The following is a 14,067-nucleotide window of genomic DNA, read 5'->3' as shown; positions in this document are numbered from 1 at the left end:
TTTCCGATTTTCACACCAGGCAAATGCTGCGGCTGTACGTTAATAAAGGTCACGAACACTTCCTTCCCAATCTCATCCCTTTTCCATCCTGGCGTCTTCGAAAGTCTTCCATGTGTTAGAGCAACGTCGAAACACTAACAAACATTTTTTTTATTCTAACTCAGCGCTGAAAGATATGATCTACAATTTTTGGAATTGTTGTGAAGCTATTAAATGTATGGTGTTCTTATTGTTTATAGTTGTGAGGAATAATATCATGAATGACAGTACAACAAACTCAAAGGGGTATAAGAATGAACACAATACTGTTTGTTGATGATACTGTGCTTTGAAGAATGGAAGTGAAAAGAGTCCAAAAACAGGCTGATGCAGGAAATGGGAAGTTAGAAGACAGGAGAATTAGAGACACCCGGTGCAGAAAATGAGAACGTTTGAATATTGGAGAATTAGAAACGGTTCGGGATATGGGTGCAATACAACAAGGGAGGAGGACCAGTACCTCGCCCACGTGACCCCACCTGCTATGCTGAACAGTGGCCTTGTACGAGAATGGGAAAATTGGAAGGAATAAAAACGGAAGAGGGAAGGAAGCGGTCGTATCCTTAAGTTAGGTACCATCCCGGCATTTGCCTGGAGGAGAAGTGGGAAAACACGGAAAACCACTTCGAGGATGGCTGAGGAGGGAATCAAACCCCATCCTGTACGCTGTTGACCTCGTGAGGCTGAGTGGACCCCGTTTCAGCCCTCGTACCACTTTACAAATGTCGTGGCAGAGACAGGAATCAAACCCGTGTCTCACACGACAGAGGCAGATGGTAAATTACGTATCTATAAAAATAATGAGACACAGCATAGCCAACGACGGGAATGAGTGAATCTTAAAGGACATCAGAATACTCTCGTTTTTCATAAGCGCCTGTGCATTGCTATGGTTACAAAAAAAAGTATTACACAGTGTAATTCCATAGCATATTCTCAGATAATGGAAGAGAGCTTCTCAAATCTCTTTTACTGCAGAGGAGTTGTTTGAGTCCTGTACAGAGTAAGATATTGTCGTTACCCCAGAAAAACCGCTATGTGACAATATTTCAGCTTAGTATTCTGACCACAAACTAAGAATGCACGGACTATTTCAAAGATTTTCCGGACTTTGAAACATGTACTGGTCCGCCTCTGTGGTGTAGTGGTTAGTGTGATTAGCTGCCACCCCCGGAGGTCCGGGTTCGATTCCCGGCTCTGCCACGAAATTTGAAAAGTGGTACGAGGGCTGGAACGGGGTCCACTCAGCCTCGGGAGGTCAACTGAGTAGAGGTGGGTTCGATTCCCACCTCAGCCATCCTCAAAGTGGTTTTCCGTGGTTTCCCACTTCTCCTCCAGGCGAATGCCGGGATGGTACCTAACTTAAGGCCACGGCCGCTTCCTTCCCTCTTCCTTGCCTATTCCTTCCAATCTTCCCATCCCTCAACAAGGCCCCTGTTCAGCATAGCAGGTGAGGCCGCCTGGGCGAGGTACTGGTCATTCTCCCCAGTTGTATCCCCGACCAAGAGTCTGAAGCTCCAGGACACTGCCCTTGAGGCGGTAGAGGTGGGATCCCTCGCTTAGTCCGAGGGAAAAGCCGAACCTGGAGGGTAAACAGATGATGATGATGATGATGATGATGATGAAACATGTACTGCGGGTCAGTATTTTTTCCCTCAACATTATCTCATGTCCGCCTCTGTGGTGTAGTGGTTAGTGTGATTAGCTGCCACCCCCGGAGGCCCGGGTTTGATTTCCAGCTCTCCTGCGAAATTTTAAAAGTGGTACGAGGGCTGGAACGGGGTCCACTCAGCCTCGGGAGGTCAACTGAGTAGAGCGGGGTTCGATTCCCACCTCAGCCATCCTGGAAGTGGTTTACCGTGTTTTCCCACTTTTCCCCCAGGCAAAGGCCGGGATGGTACCTAACTTAAGGCCACGGCCGCTTCCTTCCCTCTTCCTTGTCTATTTCTTCCAATCTTCCCATTCCCCACCAAGGCCCCTGTTCAGCATAGCAGGTGAGGCCGCCTGGGCCAGGTACTGGTCATTTTTTTTATGTCATGGAAGATTTTATGTTCATCGTCGTGAAACAGTAGTTCCAAGACATGGAACAAGCGCAGGAGTTCTACGTTGGAAGTATTCTGCACATATTCTGCTCAGGCAGAGTAGGTTTACGAAGACCGCAGTAAGTAACGACTCCGTGGCGCAACGGTAGCGCGTCTGACTCCAGATCAGAAGGTTGCGTGTTCAAATCACGTCGGGGTCAATCGTATTTTTATTCCATGGGAGGGGAATAAATGCGAACATCAAATAGAGATAGCTTTTATATAAAATGCAAGGATGAATTTTGTTCACTGATTCCAATAAGAGTATGCATGAATCAGAACGCCTGGAAATGTACAATAAGCCTATCACTGAGGTTCAGAGGTAGGTTTGAGAGTTGTCTGGCAACATATTACTACGATCAATAAAAGAGAAATATCTTATTTCTTTATCTTTCTTACTTTCTTTATTTCTTCCTTTCTTTCTTTCTTTCTTTCTTTCTTTCTTTCTTTCTTTCTTTCTTTCTTTTCTTAAGCCATTTACCTTCCAGGGTTGGTTTTTTCCTCGGACTCAGCAAGAGATCCCACCTCTACCTCCTCAAGGGCAGTGTGCTGGAGCGTACGACTTTGGGTCGGGGCATACAACTGGGGAGGAGGTCCAGTACCTCGCCCAGGCGCCTAATCTGCTATGCTGAACAGAGACCTTGTGAGGGAATGGGAAGATCTTAAAGAATAGACAAGGAAGAGGGAAGGAAGCGTGGCCTTAAGTTAGAAGACGAGAGAAACGACGGAAAACCACTTCGAGGATGGCTGAAGTGGGAATCAAACCTCCCTCTACTTAGGTGACTTCCCGAAGCCGAGTAGTTCCCGTACCAGCTCTCGCACCTATCTTCTATCTATCTTAATCTGCTTTCCCTCCAGGGTTGGCTTTTTCCCTCGGACTCAGCGAGGGATCCCACCTCTACCGCCTCAAGGGCAGTGTCCTGGAGCTTCAGACTTTGGGTCGCTGGATACAACTGGGGAGAATGACCAGTACCTCGCCCAGGCGGCCTCACCTTCTATGCTGAGCAGGGGCCTTGCGGGGGGGGATGGGAAGATTGGAGTGGATAGACAAGGAAGAGGGAAGGAAGCGGCTGTGGCCTTAAGTGAGGTACCATCCCGGCATTCGCCTGGAGGAGAAGTGGGAAACCACGGAAAACCACTTCCAGGATGGCTGAGGTGGGAATCGAACCCACCTCTACTCAGTTAACCTCCCGAGGCTGTTTGGACCCCGTTCCAGCCCTCGTACCACTTTTCAAATTTCGTGGCAGAGCCGGGAATCGAACGCGGGCCTCCGGGGGTAGCAGCTAATCACACTAACCACTACACCACAGAGGCGGTCAAAATGCCTTGTTGAGACTCTGAAAGGCTCTCAACTTGGAAAAGGGAATACCGCCACGGAGCCCCAAGCTGAAACTGTCATTGCACTTCCACATGCAGTCGCTTAAGTGCGGCCAGTATCCGGTATTCGGGAGGAAGTAGGTTCGAACCCCACTTTCGGCAGCCCTGAAAATGGCTTTCCGTGGTTTCCCATTATCACACCAGGCAAATGCTGGGGCTGTACCTTAATTAAGGCCACGGCCGCTTCCTTCCCACTCCTAGCCCTTTCCTGTCCTATCGTCGCCATACGACCTATCTGTATCGGTGCGACGTAAAGCAACTAGCACTTCCACATGCTGTGAATCTCTTTTTCGTCTCCTATCCGACCTTCTTCGGTAACATTTTCAATGTTTTAATCTCGAGGGCACTAAATGTGTGAGGTCCTGGGCGTCCATCACTTTCACACTTTACGGAGCACCTCCATTTATCGAAGGGATGGACCGACCTCTTCTGATTATATTAAATATTAGCAAATGTACTCGTGCTTCGCTGTGGTATTCTACATTATATACAGATATAGAAGTAAATTACTTTGAATGCAGTGTAGAAGATTTTTTAATGCAAGTCTCCTAGCGTTATCCGAGAAACCGCATGATGAGGTCCCCAAGCGTTGCTTCCAATGTAAAGTGCGCGTTGCGGAGTTGTAATGATACCTACAGCCTCACTTGCCTACTGCCATTCACAATCGAGTTGTGAAGTTTTCATTATTATGGCAGGCCCCTTGCCTACTGCGCCGTCACAATCGATTTGGGGAGTTTTCGTTACAATGGAAGGCCCCCTTTCCTACTTCGAGATAAATTCCAGTTGAGGAGGTTTTATTGTAAAGGCAGGCATCTTCCCTAATGCCAGTCAAAATTGAGTTGTGCTGTTATCATTATAATGACATGCCCCTTTTCCTAATGCCAGTAGCATACTGCCAGTCGCACCAAGTTGGTGAGTTTCGATTATAATAGCAGGCCACTATGTCTAATGCCAATCGCTTCTTAAATGGGTAAATTTGTGTATAATGGCGGGCACCCTTGCCTTCTGACAGTCAAATCGAGAAGAGAATTATTCATTACCATGGTAGGCCCTCCTTACTAATGCCAATTACACAGGAGTTGGAGAGGGACCCCATTCCTACCGCCAGTTTAAGTCGATGTGAGGAGTACTGATTACAATAGTAGACGCCTTCCTGCTGAGAGTCCATATCGATTTGTAAAGTATTAATTACAATGGCAGACACACCCTTTCTAGATTGCCAAAAATCGACTTCAATGAATTTATATTCGCGTAGATCGACGAATGAAATTAGGCCTATATGCACGTTTATAATATTGCAGATCTTAATTTACAGATTAACTGCTGCTAAACGGTACGTCATATCGACAAACGGAATGCACCACAAGACGCCTCTTTAGCGGTCTAAATGGTTGACTGTATGATATTTTCTCGTATCCCATCTATTAACGGGTACGATTGAGTTAGAAACGTTGAATAGGGCGAATTTGGGTAAGTTATTCTTACAGTGCATTACTTTCCGGATACTTATGTGGCAGCTTCAAACATAGAATTTTGTTCACATATGGTTACTGGGTGGACCAATGTTCGTATCGAATTTGATGATTCTATCTTTCCTATAAGTGTGTCAAACTATGAATTATAGTGTAAAAATGACCATACATTACCTAACATCGAGAAATGCAGCTCATCTAATGTATACGGGATCTAGAAATGACAATAAGTCATAGGACCAATGTTGTAGATGTCGTCATGCTGAGTTCGATTGCGTCATTCATTTTGTGATACGACTTACCGTTTATCCACGAATACCTCGAAACGAAGGTCTGCACCTTCATTGAAATTGCCTCCATATTTCGATATATTTGGGGGTAAAAAGTGAAAATTTTAAATTACTTGGAATTTTTCCGTCGGTTACAGCTTAAAACCTTAATTTTGCCAAATTATAATTTCGTAGCTCGTCTGGCAGATTGTGCCGCCGACTTGATTTTTGATGGGGGGGGGGTAAAAATTGGGACTTTCAGGAAACTAAAAAGATGGTCATTACTACACCTGAAACGGACAACTGAATGAAAATTTCGCCAAAATACTCAATGTACAGACACACGGTAGTTACGATTTTATTTACATATATATGAAATCTGCTCCACGTGCAACATCATTCGGTCAATGCCCACTGCGAGTTAAACTGTAGAATCGTCCAGTAATGACATCTCCCTTAATAATCCTGCTATCGAATAGGTGCATATGAGAAAAAGTCTTAGAAATAGATTTCCATTAGGTTGGTAGATTTCCATTTATGGTGGTCGTGTGTACTTTGTAGGAGAGTAAGAATACTATTTCGGTCCCCTACACACCACTAGTCACTTCCAGGAATTTGAAATGGTATGGACCTTAAAACCTACCTTTGGACAGGCTGATGCTAAATATTAAGTTTGGTTTAAATATCTCCAGTAATTCTCAAGTTATAAGAAATACGCTTTACACGCACCCGCTTTTAAGTCCGCTGGGGCTTGCACTGAAAACCCGTCCGTTAATGGTATCTCTCTTGTTAATCCTCCTATCGAAATGATGTACTTGAGAAAAGAGTTTTAGAAATTGATTTCCTTTAGTTAATGTAGATTTTCATTAAATCTGGAAGTGTAGGGCCTATATTTTGTGAGAGTGAAAAATCGCGGTTTCGGTTTCGTATAAACCTCCAGTCAGTCTACGTATTCAGAAATAATATTAGTCCTAAAACCTACCCAAAGACATGTCGATTCTAAATATCAAGTTTGGTAGAAATATATCCAGTTAAGTTATAAGAACTCAGACAAACACACACCAAAATTGAAAAAAAACATGGAGGTCGTCGTTATTACACCTGAAACGGATAACTGTACGAAAATTTCGCCAAAATAGTCAATGTACAGACACACGGTCGTTACGATATTTTTCATATAGATGAGTTCTTTACCTCGTTGTAGAAAATGTCCGCTTAAAACAATAATTACCGCAGCCATATGACTTTATGACAATTTTCCATTATAATCACTATCCAACATTAAATAGAATTGAAAACTAAATTAATTTTGTGTTCATTCTGTAAAATGTATACACCAAACCAAAACCAAACCCCAAACGCCATGGCACTACAGCCCTTGAAGGGCCTTGGCCTACCAAGCGACCACTGCTCAGCCCGAAGGCCTGCAGATTACGAGGTGTCGTGTGGTCAGCACAACGGATCCTCTCGGCCGTTATTCTTGGCTTTCTAGACCGGGAAAATGTATACACGGGGACCCTAAATTAGCATGTTTTACTACAAATGAATTTTATCTGGATTATCTCATTTCATTTCATCATAAAACAATCTTGTTAAAGTTCTGGCATTCATGTTGGTTTAACTTTCTTTCTTTCTTTCTTTCTTTCTTTCTTTCTTTCTTTCTTTCTTTCTTTCTTTCTTTCTTTCTCAATCCGTTTACCCTCCAGCGTTTGCTTTCCTTTCGGTTTCAGCGAGGTATCCTACCTCTACCGCCTCAAGGGCAGTGACCTGGAGCTTCAGACTCTGGGTCGGGGATACAACTGGGGAGGATGACCAGTACCTCGCCCAGGCGGCCTCGCCTGCTATGCTGAGCAGGGGCCTTGTTGGGGGATGTGAAGATTGGAAGGGATAGACAAGGAAGAGGGAAGGAAATGGTCGTGGCCTTAAGTTAGGTACCATCCCAGCATTTGCCTGGAGGAGAAGTGGGGAAACCACGGAAAACCACTTCGAGGATGGCTGTGGTGGGAATCGAATCTCCCTCTACTCAGTTGACCTCCCGAAGCTGAGTGGACCCCATTCCAGCCCTCATACCACTTTTCAAATTTTGTGGCTGAGCCGGGAATCGAACCCGGGCCTCTGGAGGTGGCAGCTAATCACCATAACCACTACACCACAGAGACGGGCCCATATCATTCAAAAATTTAATTCAAAATATCATACGCGACTTAAAATATTTATTTCGGAGTATTCATTTTCAAACTAACGTGCTACACGCTTAATACCAATGTGTGAGTGCACACATATCTTTAGTTAACAATAAGAAAGGAATGTGAATTGCATATTTTTTCTACAAAATAGACTAAAAAATCCACACAGCACAGAATAGACTTTATATTTTCATTTTTAATGTTATTTCCATACTCTATGCGAATCACCTGCTGCGAGTGATTGAATCGGTAGTAGCGATTACAGCGTCCCTCCAGAGATAACCGGAGATATCCGAGTGGCAGAGAAGTACTCGGAGTAGCGAGTGACACAGAAGTAACCGGAGGACGTTGGGAGGGAAGGTGCAGTTAGTACGCAAGTTAGCCCTGACCTGTGTCCGCATCTTTCCACTAAAGGCCGCGACGTCAGTCTGTAGTTTGGTCATCCTTCAAACGTGACACAGGCAAGAAGTGGCCCAAATGTGTATGAGCATTTATTTGCAATAAGAAGAGGAACATCGAATTTGAAACGTGTTCATGCCAATCAACTCAATTTGGACAATTTGCTAACGGTTTTTGCAACGTGAGATACGATCCAGACTAGACATCCTGAGACCGAATCCCGTTAAGGACGTGATTGAAAAAATGAGAAAGACAACATCCTTCTACAGTACGATAGATATTTCTCCGAAAGCGAAAGGGAAGCCGTTTGTGACTACAGGTCTCCCGATAAAAGGTGGGCCATAGGTATAGTCTTAAGTAAGGATGGGTGCCTGAACTACACGATATCTGTCAATGGCCAATTATAACGAAGACATATAGACCAGATGAAGTCACGCGGACCTCCAATTCAAGAGACACTCACTACAGTCTTCGTGCTCCTACATTTACATCATCCAGAAACGAAGACCAACGATGACAACAATAAATCTACCAGCGACACCGACAATCAGATCGTGTCGCCAACTTCAGCCGATCCCTGCAGTCTGAGCCGCGCCGCGGAGGTCCGACCTATTCGCAGCCAACCGAAACACCTGGAGGAAAGCAAGTCTGCGGCGCTCTACTATGACTAGGAAGGCGGTTGAGAGATTGAATTTGTAAGGCACTTCCTTCTCTCTCCCTCTCAACCCCGGAAGAGAAGGGAGGTCATACATCCTTGGATGTTAGCATCGATTTTCTTGTAGCACCATTCGATACGTTTCACGCACAATGTTCTTTTTGTAAAATCTTGGACCTAGGTAAAAAGTTATAACAAAATACATTACTCCTTATTATTTTTAATAATATTAAACCAAATGCATAACAAAACCTACATATATTGGTCGGGAATCGAACAGCGCCCGCATTGGTGAGAAACCAGACAGTTGCTTCCATTCCATGTCAGGAGTGTCAGCTATGATTATTTGGTAGTCTGGCGCTATTTCAGGGCGGAGAAACGCATTACCATGAATTACATCACATTGTGTAACAAGTAAAAAATACAAGCTCAGAACTTGTGTTGTAGAACCCCATTTTTTAGACATTTGTTTCCTGTTTCGATACATACTACACCCACCGCACATATCCGATACTTAAAATTTAGTACGTCCGCCTCTGTGGTGTAATGGTTAGTGTGCTTAGCTGTCATCCCCAAAAGTCCGGGTTCGATTCCCGGCTCTGCCACGAAATTTCAAAAGTGGTGCGAGGGCTGGAACGAGGTCCACTCAGCCTCGGGAGGTCAACTGAGTAGAGGTGGGTTCGATTCCCACCTCAGCCTTCCTGGAAGTGGTTTTCCGTGGTATCACACTTCTCCTCCAGGCAAATGCCGGGATGGTAGTACCTAACTTAAGGCCACGGCCGATTCCTTCCCACTTCCCTGTCTATCCTTTCTCCAATCTTCCCATCCCCCAACAAGGCCCCTGCTCAGCATAGCAGGCGAGGCCGCCTGGGCGAGGTACTGGTCATCCTCCCCAGTTGTATCCGCCGACCCAGAGTCTGAAACTCCAGGACACTGCGCTTGAGGCGGTAGCGGTGGGATCCCACGCTGAGTCCGAAGAAAAAACCGACCCTGGAGGATAAACAGATTACGATAGGATACGATACGATACAATTCAGTACCCTGCAAATTATGTATAATAATTGGCCAAATCTCTGAGGATTTTTTTATAAATTACAATTTGCTCTACGTCGCACCGAAACAGATAGGTGTTATGGCGACAATGGGACAGCAAAGACCAAGGATTGGGAAGGAATCAGCTGTGGCCTTAATTATGATTCCTCACAGTTACGTTGAGCTGAACAAGAAATAGTATCTTACATTCTCAATGCGTTGCTCGTGGAATAATCCGTGGCGCAACGGTAGCGCGTCTGACTCCGGATCAGAAGGTTGCGTATTCGTATCACGTCGGGGTCAGAACACTGCGTTCGTTTTAGGTATCATATTTGATGTAATGATGACTTCTCTTTCAACTTTTTTTACGCCGCAACGACACACATAGCTGTTACGGCGGCAGTGGGACAGGAAAGACCTAGGAGTGGGAAGGAATCAGCTGTGGCCTTAATTATGGTTCCTGACAGATACCTTGAGCTGAACAAGAAATAATATCATACGTTCTCAATGCGCGGTTGGCCGAAGACCCCGTTGCGCAACGGTAGCGCGTCTGACTCCAGATCAGAAGGTTGTGTGTTGGAATCACGTCGGGGTCAAAACAGTTCTTTCGTGTCAGCTATCAGATGGGATGTAATGATGACTTCTTCTTACAGCTAGCTTTACGCTGCACCGACACCCATAGATGTTATGGCTACAGCGGGACAGGAAAGACCTAGGTGTGCGAAGGAATCAGCTGTGGCCTTAATTATGGTTCCTGACAGGTACCTTGAACTGAACAAAAAATAATATCATACGTTCTCAATGCGCGGCTTGTAGCAGACTCCAAGGCGCAACGGTAGCGCGTCTGACTCCAGATCAGAAGGTTGCGTGTTCGAATTACGTCGGGGTCAGAACACTTCTTTCCTTTCAGGAATAAGAGGGGATGTTATGATGGCTTCTTCTTATAACTAGCTTTACGCCGCACCGACACAGACAGGTGTTATGGCGATAGTGGGACGGGAAACACCTAGGAGTGAAAAGAAATTAGCTGTGCACTTAATTATGGTTCCTGACAGTTACCTTGAGCTGAACAAGAAATAATATCTTACATTTTCAATGCGCGGTTGGCCGAAGACCCCGTTGCGCAACGGTAGCGCGTCTGACTACAGATCAGAAGGTTGTGTGTTGGAATCACGTCGGGGTCAAAACAGTTCTTTCGTGTCAGCTATCAGATGGGATGTAATGATGACTTCTTCTTACAGCTAGCTTTACGCTGCACCGACACAGACAGGTGTTATGGCGACAATGGGACAGGAAAGACCTAGGAGTTGGAAGGAATCAGCTTTGGCCTTAATTATCGTTCCTTACAGTTACCTTGAGCTGGACAACAAATAATATCTTACATTCTCAAAGAGCGGCTTCTCGAAGACTCCGGGACACAACGGTAGCGCGTTGGACTCCAGATCCGAAGGTTGCGTGTTCGAAACACTTCTGGGACAGAATACTTCTTTTCGTTCAGCTATCGGACGTAATGATGACTTCTACTTACAACTGGCTTTATGGCGGACAGACTCACATAGGTGTTATGGCGACAATGGGGCAGGAAAGACCTAGGAGTGCGAAGGAATCATCTGTGGCCTTAATTATGGTTCCTGACTGTTCCCCTGAGCTGAACAAGAAATAATATCTTGCATTCTCTATGCGCGGCTTGTCAAAACTCGGTGGCGCAAAGGTAGCGCGGCTCACACCAGATCAGAATGTTGCGTGTTGGAATCACGTCGGGGTCAGAACACTTCCCTTGTTTTGTGTATCGAATTGGATGTAATGATTTCTTCTTACAACTAGCTTTACGCCGCAGCGACGCAGATAGGTGTTATGGCGACAATGGGACAGGAAAGACCTAGGAGTGGAGAGGAATCAGTTTCTTAATTATGGTTGCTGACAGTTACCTTGAGCTGAACAAGAGATAATATAATACATTAACAATGCCCGGCTTGTCGCAGACTCCGTCGCGCAACGGTAGCGCGTCTGACTCCAGATCGGAAGGTTGCGTGTTCGAATTACGTCGGGGTCAGAACACTGCTTTTGTTTTATGCATCACATGGGATGTAATGACGATTTCTTTTTACATCTTGCTTTACGTCGCACCGACGCAGATAAGTGTTATGGCGACAATGGGACAGGAAAGACCTGAGAGTGAGAAGGAAGTGGCCGTGGCCTTAATTAATGTACAGCCCCAGCATATATCTGGTGTGAAAATGTAGAACACGGAAAACCATCTTCAGGGCTCTCGACAGTGGGGTTCGAATCCATTTTATACTAGACGCAAGCTCACAGCTGCGCGGCCCTAACACCACAGCCAACTCAGCCGGTACGGGTATTAGTAGTAGTAGTAGTAGTAGTAGTAGTAGTAGTAGTAGTAGTAGTAGTAGTAGTAGTAGTGGTGGTGGTGGTAGTGGTAGTATTATATACTGTGATTCTCGCTGACAACTGCTCATATAGAGAATGCACCAAGATGGTAAGAATTTCTGACTCAAAGTGACGATTCAGAATCTATAATCATGGTCTTCAGCAAGTGGATAGTATGTAATGTATTCACCTTGGATGAGACGCAATTGAAAGAATTACTCGTATTAAAATTGTAAGATAAATTAATAAAGGAAAAAATTAACACAAAAACAACAGAGAAAGATCCAGAATGTTGAGGGTGGAACCAGAAATGGTATTGCAATGGAAGTGTTTCTAAAGCTGGAACAACTTCAAATCAAAATCAAACCAAATCATCACTTTGTTTGCAAGTGTCTACCTCGGTTATATACAGTACTATACATTTTACATTAACAATTTTTCTATTAAACATACAACTCATGCTTCATGAGCCCTGGCTTTGTCGTGCATGAGTACGAATTCAGAGCCAACACCGTATGCAGCAACCAACACATGCTGTAGCAGTATCTGCTCGATGTACCCCGCAGTTCATTGGCTTCCACTGCTAACTGGTATAATGCCACCTGATCTACGCCGATCTAATGCCCTTATGAAGGAATTCCACAAGATCTCAAGAAATCCTAGTCTACCCGTAAATAGTGACCTGCCACTTCTGAATCTTAATAGACTGAAATCACGCCATCCAACTCTGCGTGATACTGCTAACATGGATGCTAAGGATTTTAAATCTCTTGATGAGTGGAAAAGTAGATGGGAAGCAGCAACGGAGGTGCGCCTTCATACCTTCTTCTCGGGTCCCGAACTTCCAAGTGGATCCCACCTACCACGCAAGACCTGGACTGCCCTGAATAGAATCACAACAGGACATGGCCGGTGCAGAGCCACTCTCCATAAGTGGAAAAAGCTACCTAATCCAGACTGTGACTGCGGAGCTCCACACCAGACTGTTCATCATATCGTCAGGGAATGTAAGATTCGTGCGTATCACGGTGATGAAGATGACTTCTTGCTGGTATCTCCAGAAGCTGTACGTTGGATTGAAAAACTTGATATTCAATTGTGAAGCACAAATTAATTTGTATCTCAGCTATAAATATGTATATTTATTACTGATATTGTCTATATAAGCCATACGCTAAATAATACCCCGCAGCGGTACGAACATGTTTGTGAACGTATGCCATGCTCCACAAGACAATACCTCACACCCAGATATATTACCAAGTAAACCTTTATTCTTTACCGTTGAAGTATACAACACAACATCAATGGATTCGCGTTCATTTTCAGAACACAAACGGAAATGTCCAAATAGGGGCGAAAACAAAGTGATAACATTCCTCCAGGTTGGATTTTTATCACAGTTGGAGGGGTTCAGTATGGTGTATGTCCTCCACGAGCATTTATCACAGCTTGGTACCTACGTGACATGCTCCGTATAAGTCGACGGAGGTCACGTTGCGGTATCAGGTCCCATTCTTCAATGAGAGACTGTTCGCGGTCTTGGAGAGTCTGTGGTTGAACAGGACGCCCACGAACACTTCTGTCAAGCCTATTCCACACATGCTCGATGGGATTAATGTCGGGACTCACTGCTGGCCATTCTGTCTCTTGAACGTCCAGTTCTCGCAAGACAGCTCTCGTGATGCGCGCTACATGAGCCCTGGCTTTGTCGTGCATGAGTACGAATTGAGAGCCAACACCGTATGCAGCAACCAACACATGCTGTAGCAGTATCTACTCGATGTACCCCGAAGCGGTAAGATTACCACGGACGACGACAAGATCCGTACGGCCGTCAATACTGATGCCACCCTACACCATCACATAACATTGTCCGAATTGTTCGCCTTCCTGGACAACATTTGGCATGTACTGTTCACCACGGTGTCTCCATACACGTTGACGTCCCTCACGCTGTGTCAGGGGAAATATGTACTCGTCTGTGAAACACACAGGTCTCCATTTGCGAAGTTACCAGTTGACGTGGGTACGGGCAAACAGAAGGCGAGCTGCGCGATGTTGTTGCGTTAAACGGGGCACTCGAACAGAACGTCTGGGTCGTAAGGACACTTCTCTTAACCTGTTCTTTATTGTCTGGTCAGAAACCGTGACTCCAGTGACCCTCCT

The 14,067-nt window shown here is 45.1% G+C and overlaps 4 non-coding genes across 4 annotated transcripts; all 4 read left to right on the top strand.

The window, feature by feature from the left end:
* Positions 1 to 2,209: 2,209 nt before the first annotated feature.
* TRNAW-CCA (transfer RNA cysteine (anticodon GCA)) lies at positions 2,210 to 2,281 on the top strand. The gene has a single exon. It is a non-coding gene; the product is annotated as a tRNA-Trp (tRNA).
* A 7,753-nt stretch (positions 2,282 to 10,034) lies between these two features.
* On the top strand, positions 10,035 to 10,106 carry TRNAW-CCA (transfer RNA tryptophan (anticodon CCA)). Its single transcript has one exon. It is a non-coding gene; the product is annotated as a tRNA-Trp (tRNA).
* A 516-nt stretch (positions 10,107 to 10,622) lies between these two features.
* On the top strand, positions 10,623 to 10,694 carry TRNAC-ACA (transfer RNA tryptophan (anticodon CCA)). Its single transcript has one exon. It is a non-coding gene; the product is annotated as a tRNA-Cys (tRNA).
* A 797-nt stretch (positions 10,695 to 11,491) lies between these two features.
* On the top strand, positions 11,492 to 11,563 carry TRNAW-CCA (transfer RNA tryptophan (anticodon CCA)). Its single transcript has one exon. It is a non-coding gene; the product is annotated as a tRNA-Trp (tRNA).
* The last annotated feature ends 2,504 nt before the right edge of the window (positions 11,564 to 14,067 follow it).

The sequence above is a fragment of the Anabrus simplex genome, chromosome 1 (assembly GCF_040414725.1).
Source record: "Anabrus simplex isolate iqAnaSimp1 chromosome 1, ASM4041472v1, whole genome shotgun sequence".
NCBI lineage: Eukaryota > Metazoa > Arthropoda > Insecta > Orthoptera > Tettigoniidae > Anabrus > Anabrus simplex.
Note: the sequence above shows the minus strand (reverse complement) of the source record. Positions and strands in the feature narration are given on the sequence as shown.